This window comes from Homarus americanus, unplaced genomic scaffold (genome assembly GCF_018991925.1).
Source record: "Homarus americanus isolate GMGI-L3 unplaced genomic scaffold, GMGI_Hamer_2.0 scaffold26139, whole genome shotgun sequence".
NCBI classification, from domain to species: domain Eukaryota; kingdom Metazoa; phylum Arthropoda; class Malacostraca; order Decapoda; family Nephropidae; genus Homarus; species Homarus americanus.
In genome coordinates this window covers 1-12,095 of record NW_024741301.1, presented here as the reverse complement: position 1 = coordinate 12,095, position 12,095 = coordinate 1, and the positions used below count along the sequence as shown (strand labels likewise).

At 42.3% G+C, this 12,095-nt stretch overlaps 1 long non-coding RNA gene across 2 annotated transcripts; it reads left to right on the top strand.

The window, feature by feature from the left end:
* The first annotated feature begins 259 nt into the window (after positions 1-259).
* LOC121875822 lies at positions 260-6,951 on the top strand. Of its 2 annotated transcripts, XR_006090675.1 has the most exons (5): positions 260-465; positions 836-1,062; positions 1,199-1,340; positions 1,460-1,633; positions 6,912-6,951. It is a non-coding gene; the product is annotated as an uncharacterized LOC121875822 (long non-coding RNA). The 2 variants fall into 2 exon arrangements; XR_006090674.1 differs by lacking the exon at positions 6,912-6,951 and having other exon boundaries at positions 263-465; positions 1,460-2,838.
* Positions 6,952-12,095: the final 5,144 nt, after the last annotated feature.

The following is a 12,095-nucleotide window of genomic DNA, read 5'->3' as shown; positions in this document are numbered from 1 at the left end:
ATAGAATGACAGAAAGAAACAATGATAAAACTCGTGCGCTCACCAGGGCTCGAACCTGGGACCTTCTGTGTGTTAGACCCACTACACCATGAGCACTTAAATTAGGTCTCCAAGGTCTATAATTCTTAGAAAATGGTATAATTACTAATACTATTCTAACCTAACCTAACGTAATCCTAACCTAACCTAAACCAACCTTGGAAATATACAGAGAGAGAGAGAGAGAGAGAGAGAGAGAGAGAGGCAGCAACTGGGAAAACCTATGAAGCAAGACGTGTGTGTGTGTGTGTGTATGTGTGTGTGTGTGTGTGTTTTACCATCATACAGTAGTTGTGACAGAGGCAGTAAAGAGGTCGGATTGTGGTAGTAGTAGTGGTGGTAGTTGTGGTTGTAGGATGGAGGTGGTTGTAGTGGTGAAAATACTCTGTTTATTAAGTGTTTCATACACCGCATCTGCTGAGCATAGTAAGTATTTGTTGATATACATACATACATACATACGTACATACATAGACATACATACATACATATACGCACACAAACACCCATCTACCAACCCACAGAAACCTAACCTAACCTAACCTAACCAAACCAAACCTAACCAAACCAAACCAAACCAAACCAAACCTAACCTAACCTAACCTAACCTAACCAAACCAAACCAAACCAAACCTAACCAAACCTAACCTAACCTAACCAAAACTAACCTAACCAAACCTAACCAAACCTAACCAAACCTAACCTAACCAAACCTAACCAAACCAAACCAAACCTAACCAAACCTAACCTAACCAAACCTAACTCAATTTCTCACCAATTAAAACACTTCCAACAGACTGCTCCAAGTGGGTGACAACAGGAGTGGATGATACCTGGTCAGGACACCAATTTGAAGCGCCAGTACCTACTTACCTGTACTTTCGAGGGCAGGAAAGTGAGGCAGTAACTAATCTACATATATGGTATTATAAGAATCACTCAGAACATTTCCTCACCACTCAGAAGTTAATTTATAAGATCTCAGGTAATCAGGTCTTTCACATGGCTACAATCAGATCACAGGTGAGTTTGTTGTAAATAAGTTATGATTGATATAAAATTCTTTGGTGTTTAATTTATATGTGGATGTATGTATGTATGTATGTATGTATGTATGTATGTATGTACAGTATGTGTACCTCTCTCTCTCTCACCACAGAACCACCACAACACGACAAGAGCCCAGCTGTTTATCAATCCTCAACACCAATTACTCCTGGGTCAAGGGTCGTTACATAGTTTGATCGTAACAAGCAATTCGACTGTCTTATGGCGAGGCTGTTACCAACCGGATCTATATGGTAAGCGTTTGTTTGTGTCTCTCTCTTTCTTAATTACTCCACAAGTTTAATTACCACAACTAATGACTCCACCTTAACTACAGCCTACACCTACAATAAATTCTACTTCTATATTACAGGTACAAGCCCAGGTGCTACATGCACAGGTACAAGCCCAGGTACTACATGCACAGGTACAAGCCCAGGTACTACATGCACAGGTACAAGCCCAGGTACTACATGCACAGGTACAAGCCCAGGTACTACATGCACAGGTACAAGCCCAGGTACTACATGCACAGGTACAAGCCCAGGTACTACATGCACAGGTACAAGTTTATCATTAGCCAATATCACAGTCGAGTTGGCAATCTCATTTGTAATAATTGTCATTGTTTAGCCTGAATGATTTACTACAAGAAATACCTGTAGGTGAGTTGTTATTATTATTATTGTTATTATTATTATTATTGTTGTTGGTGAAAGTGACAAGAGAAAGTTGCTGATTTATGACGTCATCACTTAAGGGTACCAAGTGCTCATGGTGTAGTGGGTCTAACACACAGAAGGTCCCTGGTGAGCACAAGAGTTCTATTATTGTTTCTCTTGGATTCTTTATCTCTCTCTCTAACTATCTATCTATCTTTCTGTCTTTCTCTGTCTTCTCGCTCTCTATTTATATATCTATCTCAATATCTCTCTTTCTCTCGCTTTCTTTCATTCTTTATTTCTATCAGTTTCCGTGTGAAGGAATACAAGTATTTCCGTTTTCTTTGATCTACATAACTTGGTATTAAAGAAAATGTGTCTTCCTCTATTATAAATATATGCAGGAGTAACTAACCTATTCCTTTAAAATAATAATTATTAAATTTCCCCATTATTGATTACCATGAACACGTAATAATAATACTAAATTCCTCGGAAAATTTTGTTGATGAGAAACTTAACTGGAGAAACCACATACAAGCCATTCACAGTAAAATCAATGAACAGTGACGTATCATGTATCACAGTCGACAGTCACTCACTCTCACAGCAATGAAAGAAATCTATCAATAACTTGCTTGACAATAATTACTTCCAGTTCCGGAATAATCAGAGATACAACTTAAGGCCCCCAGAGCTACTAAGACCACCCCCCATGCGCTCCTCTCAGTCCCAGACCTCCATAAAACATCACGGTGTGAAGGTGTGGAACAACTTGCCCCCACCCACCCCAGCAAAGACTAGGCTCCCTTCCTTTAGATCATCTCTAACAAAATATCTATTGTCTAAGTATTAATATTTCTTGTAACACCTACTATATTTACAGTACCTGCTTTTATTGTACCACCAAATCCGTTTTATCGGAAATTATCATGTAAATAAATAAGTAATTACCATGGCAATAAACATAATTGCCAACTAGACATAATCCTGACAGCTCTGTCCTCATGTTCAACCATATTACTGTACGACCCAGGATGTACTGCTCCCCCATTATACTTAGGTTTTTAAATTCCACTCTAATATATATATATATATATATATATATATATATATATATATATATATATATATATATATATATATATATATATATATATATATATATATATATATATATATATATGTATGTATAAATATATATATGTATAACACTATGAGATGTTCTTATTACCACCATGCTATTGTACTATTCCAGATGATACTAAATGTTCCATAATACTTCCTTGAGATAAATGTATAGTATATATCAGGGGCCTTAAAGAGAGCTCAGGTTCTCAACTGACTCAGCCATGTTAATATTGTTATTATTATCCACTGTATCTGTGTTTGTCTGGCCAAATAAACTGTTACAAATCAAATCAAAATGACTGAGGAAGGAGGGCTACTTGGGGAAGGACTATTTTAGACTGGGGAGGACTATTAATGGTTGGGGAAGACTATCAAGGGTTGGGGAAGACTATCAACGGTTGGAGAAGACTATTAATGGTTGGGGAAGACTATCAAGGGTTGGAGAAGACTATTAATGGTTGGGGAAGACTATCAAGGGTTGGGGAAGACTATCAAGGGTTGGGGAAGACTATTAAGGGTTGGGGAAGACTATCAAGGGTTGGGGAAGACTATCAAGGGTTGGGGAAGACTATTAAGGGTTGGGGAAGACTATTAAGGGTTGGGGAAGACTATCAAGGGTTGGGGAAGACTATCAAATATCAAGGGTTGGAGAAGACCTTTATTAATGGTTGGGGAAGACTATCAAGGGTTGGTGAAGACTATCAAGGGTTGGAGAAGACTATCAAGGGTTGGAGAAGACTATCAAGGGTTGGAGAAGACTATCAAGGGTTGGGGAAGACTATCAAGGGTTGGAGAAGACTATCAAGGGTTGGGGAAGACTATCAAGGGTTGGAGAAGACTATCAAGGGTTGGGGAAGACTATCAACGGTTGGAGAAGACTATTAATGGTTGGGGAAGACTATCAAGGGTTGGGGAGGACTATTAAGGGTTGGGGAAGACTATCAAGGGTTGGGGAGGACTATTAAGGGTTGGGGAGGACTATTAAGGGTTGGGGAAGACTATCAAGGGTTGGGGAGGACTATTAAGGGTTGGGGAAGACTATCAAGGGTTGGGAAGACTATCATGGGTTGGGGAAGACTATCAAGGGTTGGGGAAGACTATCAAGACTTGGGGAAGACTATCAAGGGTTGGGGAAGGGTATTGAGGGCTAGGGAGGACTATTGGGTGTTGGGGAGGACTATTAAGGGTTGGGGAGGACTATTAAGGTTGGGGAAGACTATCAAGGGTTGGGGAAGACTATCAAGGGTTGGGGAAGACTATCAAGGGTTGGGGAAGACTATCAACGGTTGAGAAGACATTAATGATTGGGGAAGACTATCAAGGGTTGGGGAAGACTATTAAGGGTTGGGGAAGACTATCATGTTAGAAGACTATTAAGGGTTGGGGAAGACTATCAAGGGTTGGGGAAGACTATCAAGGTTGGGGAAGACTATTAAGGTTGGGAAGACTATCAGGGTTGGGAAGACTATCAAGGGTTGGGGAAGACTATCAACGGTTGGAGAAGACTATTAATGATTGGGGAAGACTATCAAGGGTTGGGGAAGACTATTAGGTTGGGGAAGACTATCAAGGGTTGGGGAAGACTATTAAGGGTTGGGGAAGACTATCAAGGGTTGGGGAAGACTATCAAGGGTTGGGGAAGACTATTAAGGGTTGGGAAGACTATCAAGGGTTGGGGAGGACTATCAAGGGTTAAAGACTATTAAGTTGGGGAAGACTATCAGGGGTTGGGGAAGACTATTAGGTTGGGGAGGACTATTAAGGGTTGGGGAGGACTATTAATGGTTGGGGAAGACTATCAAGGGTTGGGAAGACTATCAAGGGTTGGAGAAGACTATTAATGGTTGGGGAAGACTATCAAGGTTGGGGAAGACTATCAAGGGTTGGGGAAGACTATCAACGGTTGGAGAAGACTATTAATGATTGGGAAGACTATCAAGGGTTGGGGAAGACTATAAGGGTTGGGAAGACTATCAAGGGTTGGAAGACTATTAAGGTTGGGGAAGACTATCAAGGGTTGGGGAAGACTATCAGGGTTGGGGAAGACTATTAAGGGTTGGGGAAGACTATCAAGGTTGGGGAGGACTATCAAGGGTTGGGAAGACTATTAAGGTTGGGGAAGACTATCAAGGGTTGGAAGACTATCAAGGGTTGGGGAAGACTATAAGGGTTGGGAGGACTATTAGGTTGGGGAGGACTATTAAGGGTTGGGGCTGTCAAGGGTTGGAGAAGACTGTCATGTCCTGTTGGCCTGAGACACAGCTGAGAACGGTGTTTGAGTACCTTTCACTATTATGTCCTGTTGGCCTCAGACACACCTGAGAAGGGTGTTTTGAGTACCTCTCACTATCATGTCCGATTGGCCTGAGACACACCTGAGAAGGGTGTTTGAGTACCTTTCACTATTATGTCCTGTTGGCCTGAGACACAGCTGAGAAGGGTGTTTGAGTACCTTTCACTATTATGTCCTGTTGGCCTGAGACACACCTGAGAAGGGTGTTTGAGTACCTCTCACTATCATGTCCTGTTGGCCTGAGACACACCTGAGAAGGGTGTTTGAGTACCTTTCACTATTATGTCCTGTTGGCCTGAGACACACCTGAGAAGGGTGTTTGAGTACCTCTCACTATCATGTCCTGTTGGCCTGAGACACACCTGAGAAGGGTGTTTGAGTACCTCTCACTATCATGTCCTGTTGGCCTGAGTCACACCTGAGAAGGGTGTTTGAGTACCTCTCACTATCATGTCCTGTTGGCCTGAGACACACCTGAGAAGGGTGTTTGAGTACCTCTCACTATCATGTCCTGTTGGCCTGAGACACACCTGAGAAGGGTGTTTGAGTACTTCTCACTATCACTATCATGTCCTGTTGGCCTGAGACACACCTGAGAAGGGTGTTTGAGTACCTCTCACTATCATGTCCTGTTGGCCTGAGACACACCTGAGAAGGGTGTTTGAGTACCTCTCACTATCATGTCCTGTTGGCCTGAGACACACCTGAGAAGAGTGTTTGAGTACCTCTCACTATCATGTCCTGTTGGCCTGAGACACACCTGAGAAGAGTGTTTGAGTACCTCTCACTATCATGTCCTGTTGGCCTGAGACACACCTGAGAAGGGTGTTTGAGTACCTCTCACTATCATGTCCTGTTGGCCTGAGACACACCTGAGAAGGGTGTTTGAGTACCTCTCACTATCATGTCCTGTTGTACACATGTTCTACAATATTGGGGTTGTAATAAAGTATTCAGCAATAGTTTAAATACTTATATCTCATTCTGTAAGATATTTATGTTTGGGGAACATCATGGCCAAGTGTATACAGTTATACTGCCCTTTAATTGGTCACTTAATACTAGGGTTTACTTCTTAACTTAGGGTCGCTGCCACCAGACCGCAGGACAGTATGTGTAGTTGTTCTTTGGGGAGCTGGCAAAGAAGTCTAGCAGTGTGAGTTTAGTCTAGCAGTGAGAGTTTAGTCTAGCAGTGTGAGTTTAGTCTAGCAGTATGAGTTTAGAGCAGTGTTAGTTAGCAGTGTGAGTTTAGTCTAGCAGTGTGAGTTTAGTCTAGCAGTGTGAGTTTAGTCTAGCAGTGTGAGTTTAGTCTAGCAGTGTGAGTTTAGTCTAGCAGTGTGAGTTTAGTCTAGCAGTGTGAGTTTTAGTCTAGCAGTGTGAGTTTAGTCTAGCAGTGTGAGTTTAGTCTAGCAGTATGAGTTTAGTATAGCAGTGTGAGTTTAGTCTAGCAGTGTGAGTTTAGTCTAGCAATGTGAGTTTAGTCTAGCAGTATGAGTTTAGTATAGCAGTGTGAGTTTAGTATAGCAGTGTGAGTTTAGTATAGCAGTGTGAGTTTAGTCTAGCAGTGTGAGTTTAGTCTAGCAGTGTGAGTTTAGTCTAGCAGTGAGTTTAGTCTAGCAGTGTGAGTTTAGTCTAGCAGTATGAGCTTAGTATAGCAGTGTGAGTTAAGTATAGTGTAGTGGAATTCTCCCCTACAAACGCTGTTTGTCGCTGCCTAGCCGACCCCACCAATTCCCCAGTGTATGCCTCGTGGTCTGGGTCAACCAGCGCCGCCATACATCACGGAGCGGGGGTCAACTACTAAGCCACGCCAACCCCCGCTATTTAAGACCTGACCTCGTGGTGATCTCTCTCTCTACCTACACCAACCGGCCAGCAACACCTCCTCCTGCCTGGCGGTCCTTGCTCTTCCGCCTGCCTGGCGGTCCTCTCTCCCGCTGGCGAGCATGGCGACCCACAAGCTGTCCTTCTCTGAGCGTCCTCACCAACCAGCTCTCTCTACATCACGCTTGTAACCATGCTGCCTTCCCAGCACCAAGCTGCATTGTACATCCAATACAACATGTATATAGAGAGCACATCGTGAGTTTCCTTTCTCCATTCCATCCTGAGTGTGAACCAAACAATCTCATACCCCACAAATGGTGACTCCCGGAGATTCGCACTCCCACAGGATGGAGGAGAAACTGACCACGCTCCCAGTCTTCAAGCAACATGGAAGACTGGCTTATCCACCCAGAAGCAGCTCTCATCGGCTCTACAGCTACTGTCTCTACACCACAGGTCAGACACCCTAGAGCAGCTCTGCTACTCTAAGCAGACAGTCGCTCCTCTTCCGACCCCAGCACACCCGTCCTGCCTCAGCGCCGACCCCGGCCCAGCAGTAACCCCTGCGGCCTCTGTTCCTGAGTGCGGACCCACACACCCCTCTTTTCTCCTTCAGGTACTCCCTGCTAATGTCCTGCACCCTGCTGCTGTCGTGGACCCAGCTGCTGTCACGAGCTCTCATCCGCTTCTGCTGACGCAGCCCCTGCTCCTGACCCAGGCCCACACACCCCAGCAGGTGCATCTGACGACTCTGTACCTGCCGTGAGGGAAGAACAAAATTCAACGCCTCCACACACCCTTTTTCTCCCTCTCATCTCCCACAGATAGTGTATATACACAGTTGTATCCAGCGACCGGCTCATCCACGCCATCGCCGTTGTCTCACATGAGGCATGCACCGCCCGTTCTGCCTCACATGTGCTAAGCAACTCTGCAGACAACAAGTCTCCTACACCGCCTGGAGGGAAGGGGGAGTATTGTAGTGGAATTCTCCCCTACAAACGCTGTTTGTCGCTGCCTAGCCAACCCCACCAATTCCCCAGTGTATGCCTCGTGGTCTGGGTCAACCAGCGCCGCCATACATCACGGAGCGGGGGTCAACTACTAAGCCACGCCAACCCCCGCTATTTAAGACCTGACCTCGTGGTGATCTCTCTCTCTACCTACACCAACCGGCCAGCAACACCTCCTCCTGCCTGGCGGTCCTTGCTCTTCCGCCTGCCTGGCGGTCCTCTCTCCCGCTGGCGAGCATGGCGACCCACAAGCTGTCCTTCTCTGAGCGTCCTCACCAACCAGCTCTCTCTACATCACGCTTGTAACCATGCTGCCTTCCCAGCACCAAGCTGCATTGTACATCCAATACAACATGTATATAGAGAGCACATCGTGAGTTTCCTTTCTCCATTCCATCCTGAGTGTGAACCAAACAATCTCATACCCCACAATAGCAGTGTGAGTTTAGTATAGCAGTGTGAGTTTAGTCTAGCAGTGTGAGTTTAGTCTAGCAGTATGAGTTTAGTATAGCAGTATGAGTTTAGTATAGCAGTGTGAGTTTAGTATAGCAGTGTGAGTTTAGTATAGCAGTGAGTTTAGTATAGCAGTGTGAGTTTAGTATAGCAGTGTGAGTTTAGTATAGCAGTGTGAGTTTAGTCTAGCAGTGTGAGTTTAGTATAGCAGTGTGAGTTTAGTATAGCAGTGTGAGTTTAGTATAGCAGTGAGTTTAGTATAGCAGTGTGAGTTTAGTCTAGCAGTGTGAGTTTAGTATAGCAGTGTGAGTTTAGTATAGCAGTGTGAGTTTAGTATAGCAGTGTGAGTTTAGTATAGCAGTGAGTTTAGTATAGCAGTGTGAGTTTAGTATAGCAGTGTGAGTTTAGTATAGCAGTTTAGTATAGCAGTGTGAGTTTAGTCTAGCAGTCTAGCAGTGTGAGTTTAGTATAGCAGTGTGAGTTTAGTATAGCAGTGAGTTTAGTCTAGTGTGTGGTTTAGTCTAGCAGCAGAGTTTAGTTAGTGTGAGTTTTAGCAGTGAGTTTAGTATAGCAGTGTGAGTTTAGTATAGCAGTGTGAGTTTAGTCTAGCAGTGTGAGTTTAGTATAGCAGTGAGTTTAGTCTAGCAGTGTGAGATTAGTCTAGCAGTGTGCCTTTAGTCTAGCAGTATGAGTTTAGTATAGCAGTGTGAGTTTAGTGTAGCAGTGTGAGTTTAGTCTAGCAGTGTGAGTATAGTCTAGCAGTGTGAGTATAGTCTAGCAGTGTGAGTTCAGTTTAGCAGTGTGAGTATAGTCTAGCAGTGTGAGTTTAGTCTAGCAGTTGAGTATAGTCTAGCAGTGTGAGTTTAGTCTAGCATTGTGAGTTTAGTCTAGTAGTGTGAGTTTAGTCCAGCAGTGTGAGTTTGTGTTTTTCATTAATCAAAGTTGAGGGTGGAAGGAAGGGTGAAACACCAACCAGTAGTTTTAACTAATTATTTGAGACATAATAAAAATACTGCCCTCTGTGACAATACAAAAATAGTTGACCTTCCCCAAGCAATTAAGGTCCCAGCACCACACAAACATAACTGACCTTCTCCCATAAATGAAGGTCTCTTCATCTCCATACAAAATAACTGACCTTAATACTATCATTAGACACTGAACATTATATACACAGACACTGGTATAATACAACATACAACAGTACCTTGAGTTCTCCCTTAATACTATCATTACACACTTAGCATTATATACACAGACACTGGTATAATACAACATACAACAGTACCTTGAGTTCTCCCTTAATACTATCATTACACACTTAACATTATATACACAGACACTGGTATAATACAACATACAACAGTACCTTGAGTTCTCCCTTAATACTATCAGTACACACACTGAACATTATATTCACAGACACTGGTATAATACAACATACAACAGTACCTTGAGTTCTCCCTTAATACTATCATTACACACTTAACATTATATACACAGACACTGGTATAATACAACATACAACAGTACCTTGAGTTCTCCCTTAATACTATCAGTACACACACTGAACATTATATACACAGACACTGGTATAATACAACATACAACAGTACCTTGAGTTCTCCCTTAATACTATCAGTACACACACTTAACATTATATACACAGACACTGGTATAATACAACTTACAACAGTACCTTGAGTTCTCCCTTAATACTATCAGTACACACACTTAACATTATATACACAGACACTGGTATAATACAACATACAAATTACTCCTTCAGAGTGTTTACTGTGACACTACCCAATAGAAAACTTAGATACTCCCTTAGTGCGGTGAGTGTGAACGTTATGCAGCTGTAATAAGAGTCACAAGAGATTAAAGGGACCTGTACTAATGTATGCAGTACACAGTATTTACATAAAACTCTATATTCATGTCCACAAAATTAATGCCATTCTTGTAGCAATCATTTTTTTAAATACCATTGTTAGATAAACACATGCCAGTACTATTAGGAAAAGTTGTATATAAGAACAGCAAATATCTAAATACTGTACAGCGATCCCTCGGTTAACGAACGCCTCGGTTCCCGAATTACCTTCCATAATTTTCAATTTGGTTTACGAAAAAAATTCGGTTAACGAATTCCATACGAATTCTTCTCAACATGTTTTCTCTTGCTCACCAGCTGGAATATTAGTCCACCAATACAGTAATCGGTTCTAGGGATTAAATTCGTTCCCATTACAGTAAATATCAAGACGGTCGTACTATTCAATAATTTTAAAAGTTTTATATTAAAATTTTTAGTCATTTTAGCAATTAGTGAACATAATTGAAGTACAGTTAACCCTCACTTTACGCGGTTAATGTAACCCGGAGGGTACCGCGGAAAGTGAGGAACGCGTAAAGTGAACAACATAACATATGGGATTAATTGAAATGGAGTCCAGGCCGATCCCCAAACTCCACTTTTTGACGACACACAACTATGTTGTAGTAAAAATATTATCTTAACTTTATGATGGCATGCACACACAATTAATAATTAAGAGAAATATCAATAATATTAGGTTTTTTAACACTTACATTAGTAGAAAAGATGGCTGGGCACACGGGGATGGGCGGTTGGTTCCGAGGCAGAGGGCAGATTATTGGCCCTCACCTGTATCACTTGTATCAATTGTATCACTATCCACCACAGAGGCTTGCAGGGCCTCTTTGTCAAACCCCCCAAAGTTCATATAAGTCCATATCCTCATTATAATTATCACTATCACTGAATTGGGCCGGCTGTAGTGGGTGGCGGGTGAAGAACTGGTAATGTTTTGATGACTGGGCGACCTTGTGCGCACCATTTTCGCGCCTCTTACACAACATGGCGGATGGCGGGAGGTTTGGATCCAAAAATGGCGCGGCTTGCCAGCCGCTCTCCGTAATAAATTTCACTGTGAAGCCCTTGGAAACATTCTGATTCGGCAGGGCTATCGCGTTACGATGAACCACGGAATCGGGGACAGCATGTAATGAGGTTGACTGTACAGGAAACAGCTTTAAGCGTGCCAGCCCATAAACCTAGCAGGTGTCAGTTTATCTTCCTCCAGTGGAGAACATCTTGCAGGACTCTTGAACATAAACTATTTTACTATATTTTACATTTTACAGTACAATTAATGGTCATTCTCAAATTTATTTTATGACAATATATAGAACAGTAGTGTTGATTTAAGAAATAATGAATTACACCTAATGAAATTAAATTCAATGGGTGAAATAGCATAAACATGGGGTGATTTCTCCACCCCATTCCTTCTTCTTCTCCTTCTCATCCCCACCCGTAATTCCATCCATCAACCAGGAGCCTTCTCATGCACCTCAAAATAAGTGTATACATTTTATTATGTAATTTTGATCTCCAATTACAATTGATGATTACTTGATTCGGTTATGAACGACCTTCTAGAGCAAATTGACAATTAACCGAGACCACTATTATATGTTGTAATCTTCTCAACAGTCAAAAAACAAATTTACAAGCGTTTAGTATTTCAGTAGCTAACAAAGAAAATGACTGTGAAGGATGAATTGATGTATAACAAGAAAAGTTACTATTCAGACACA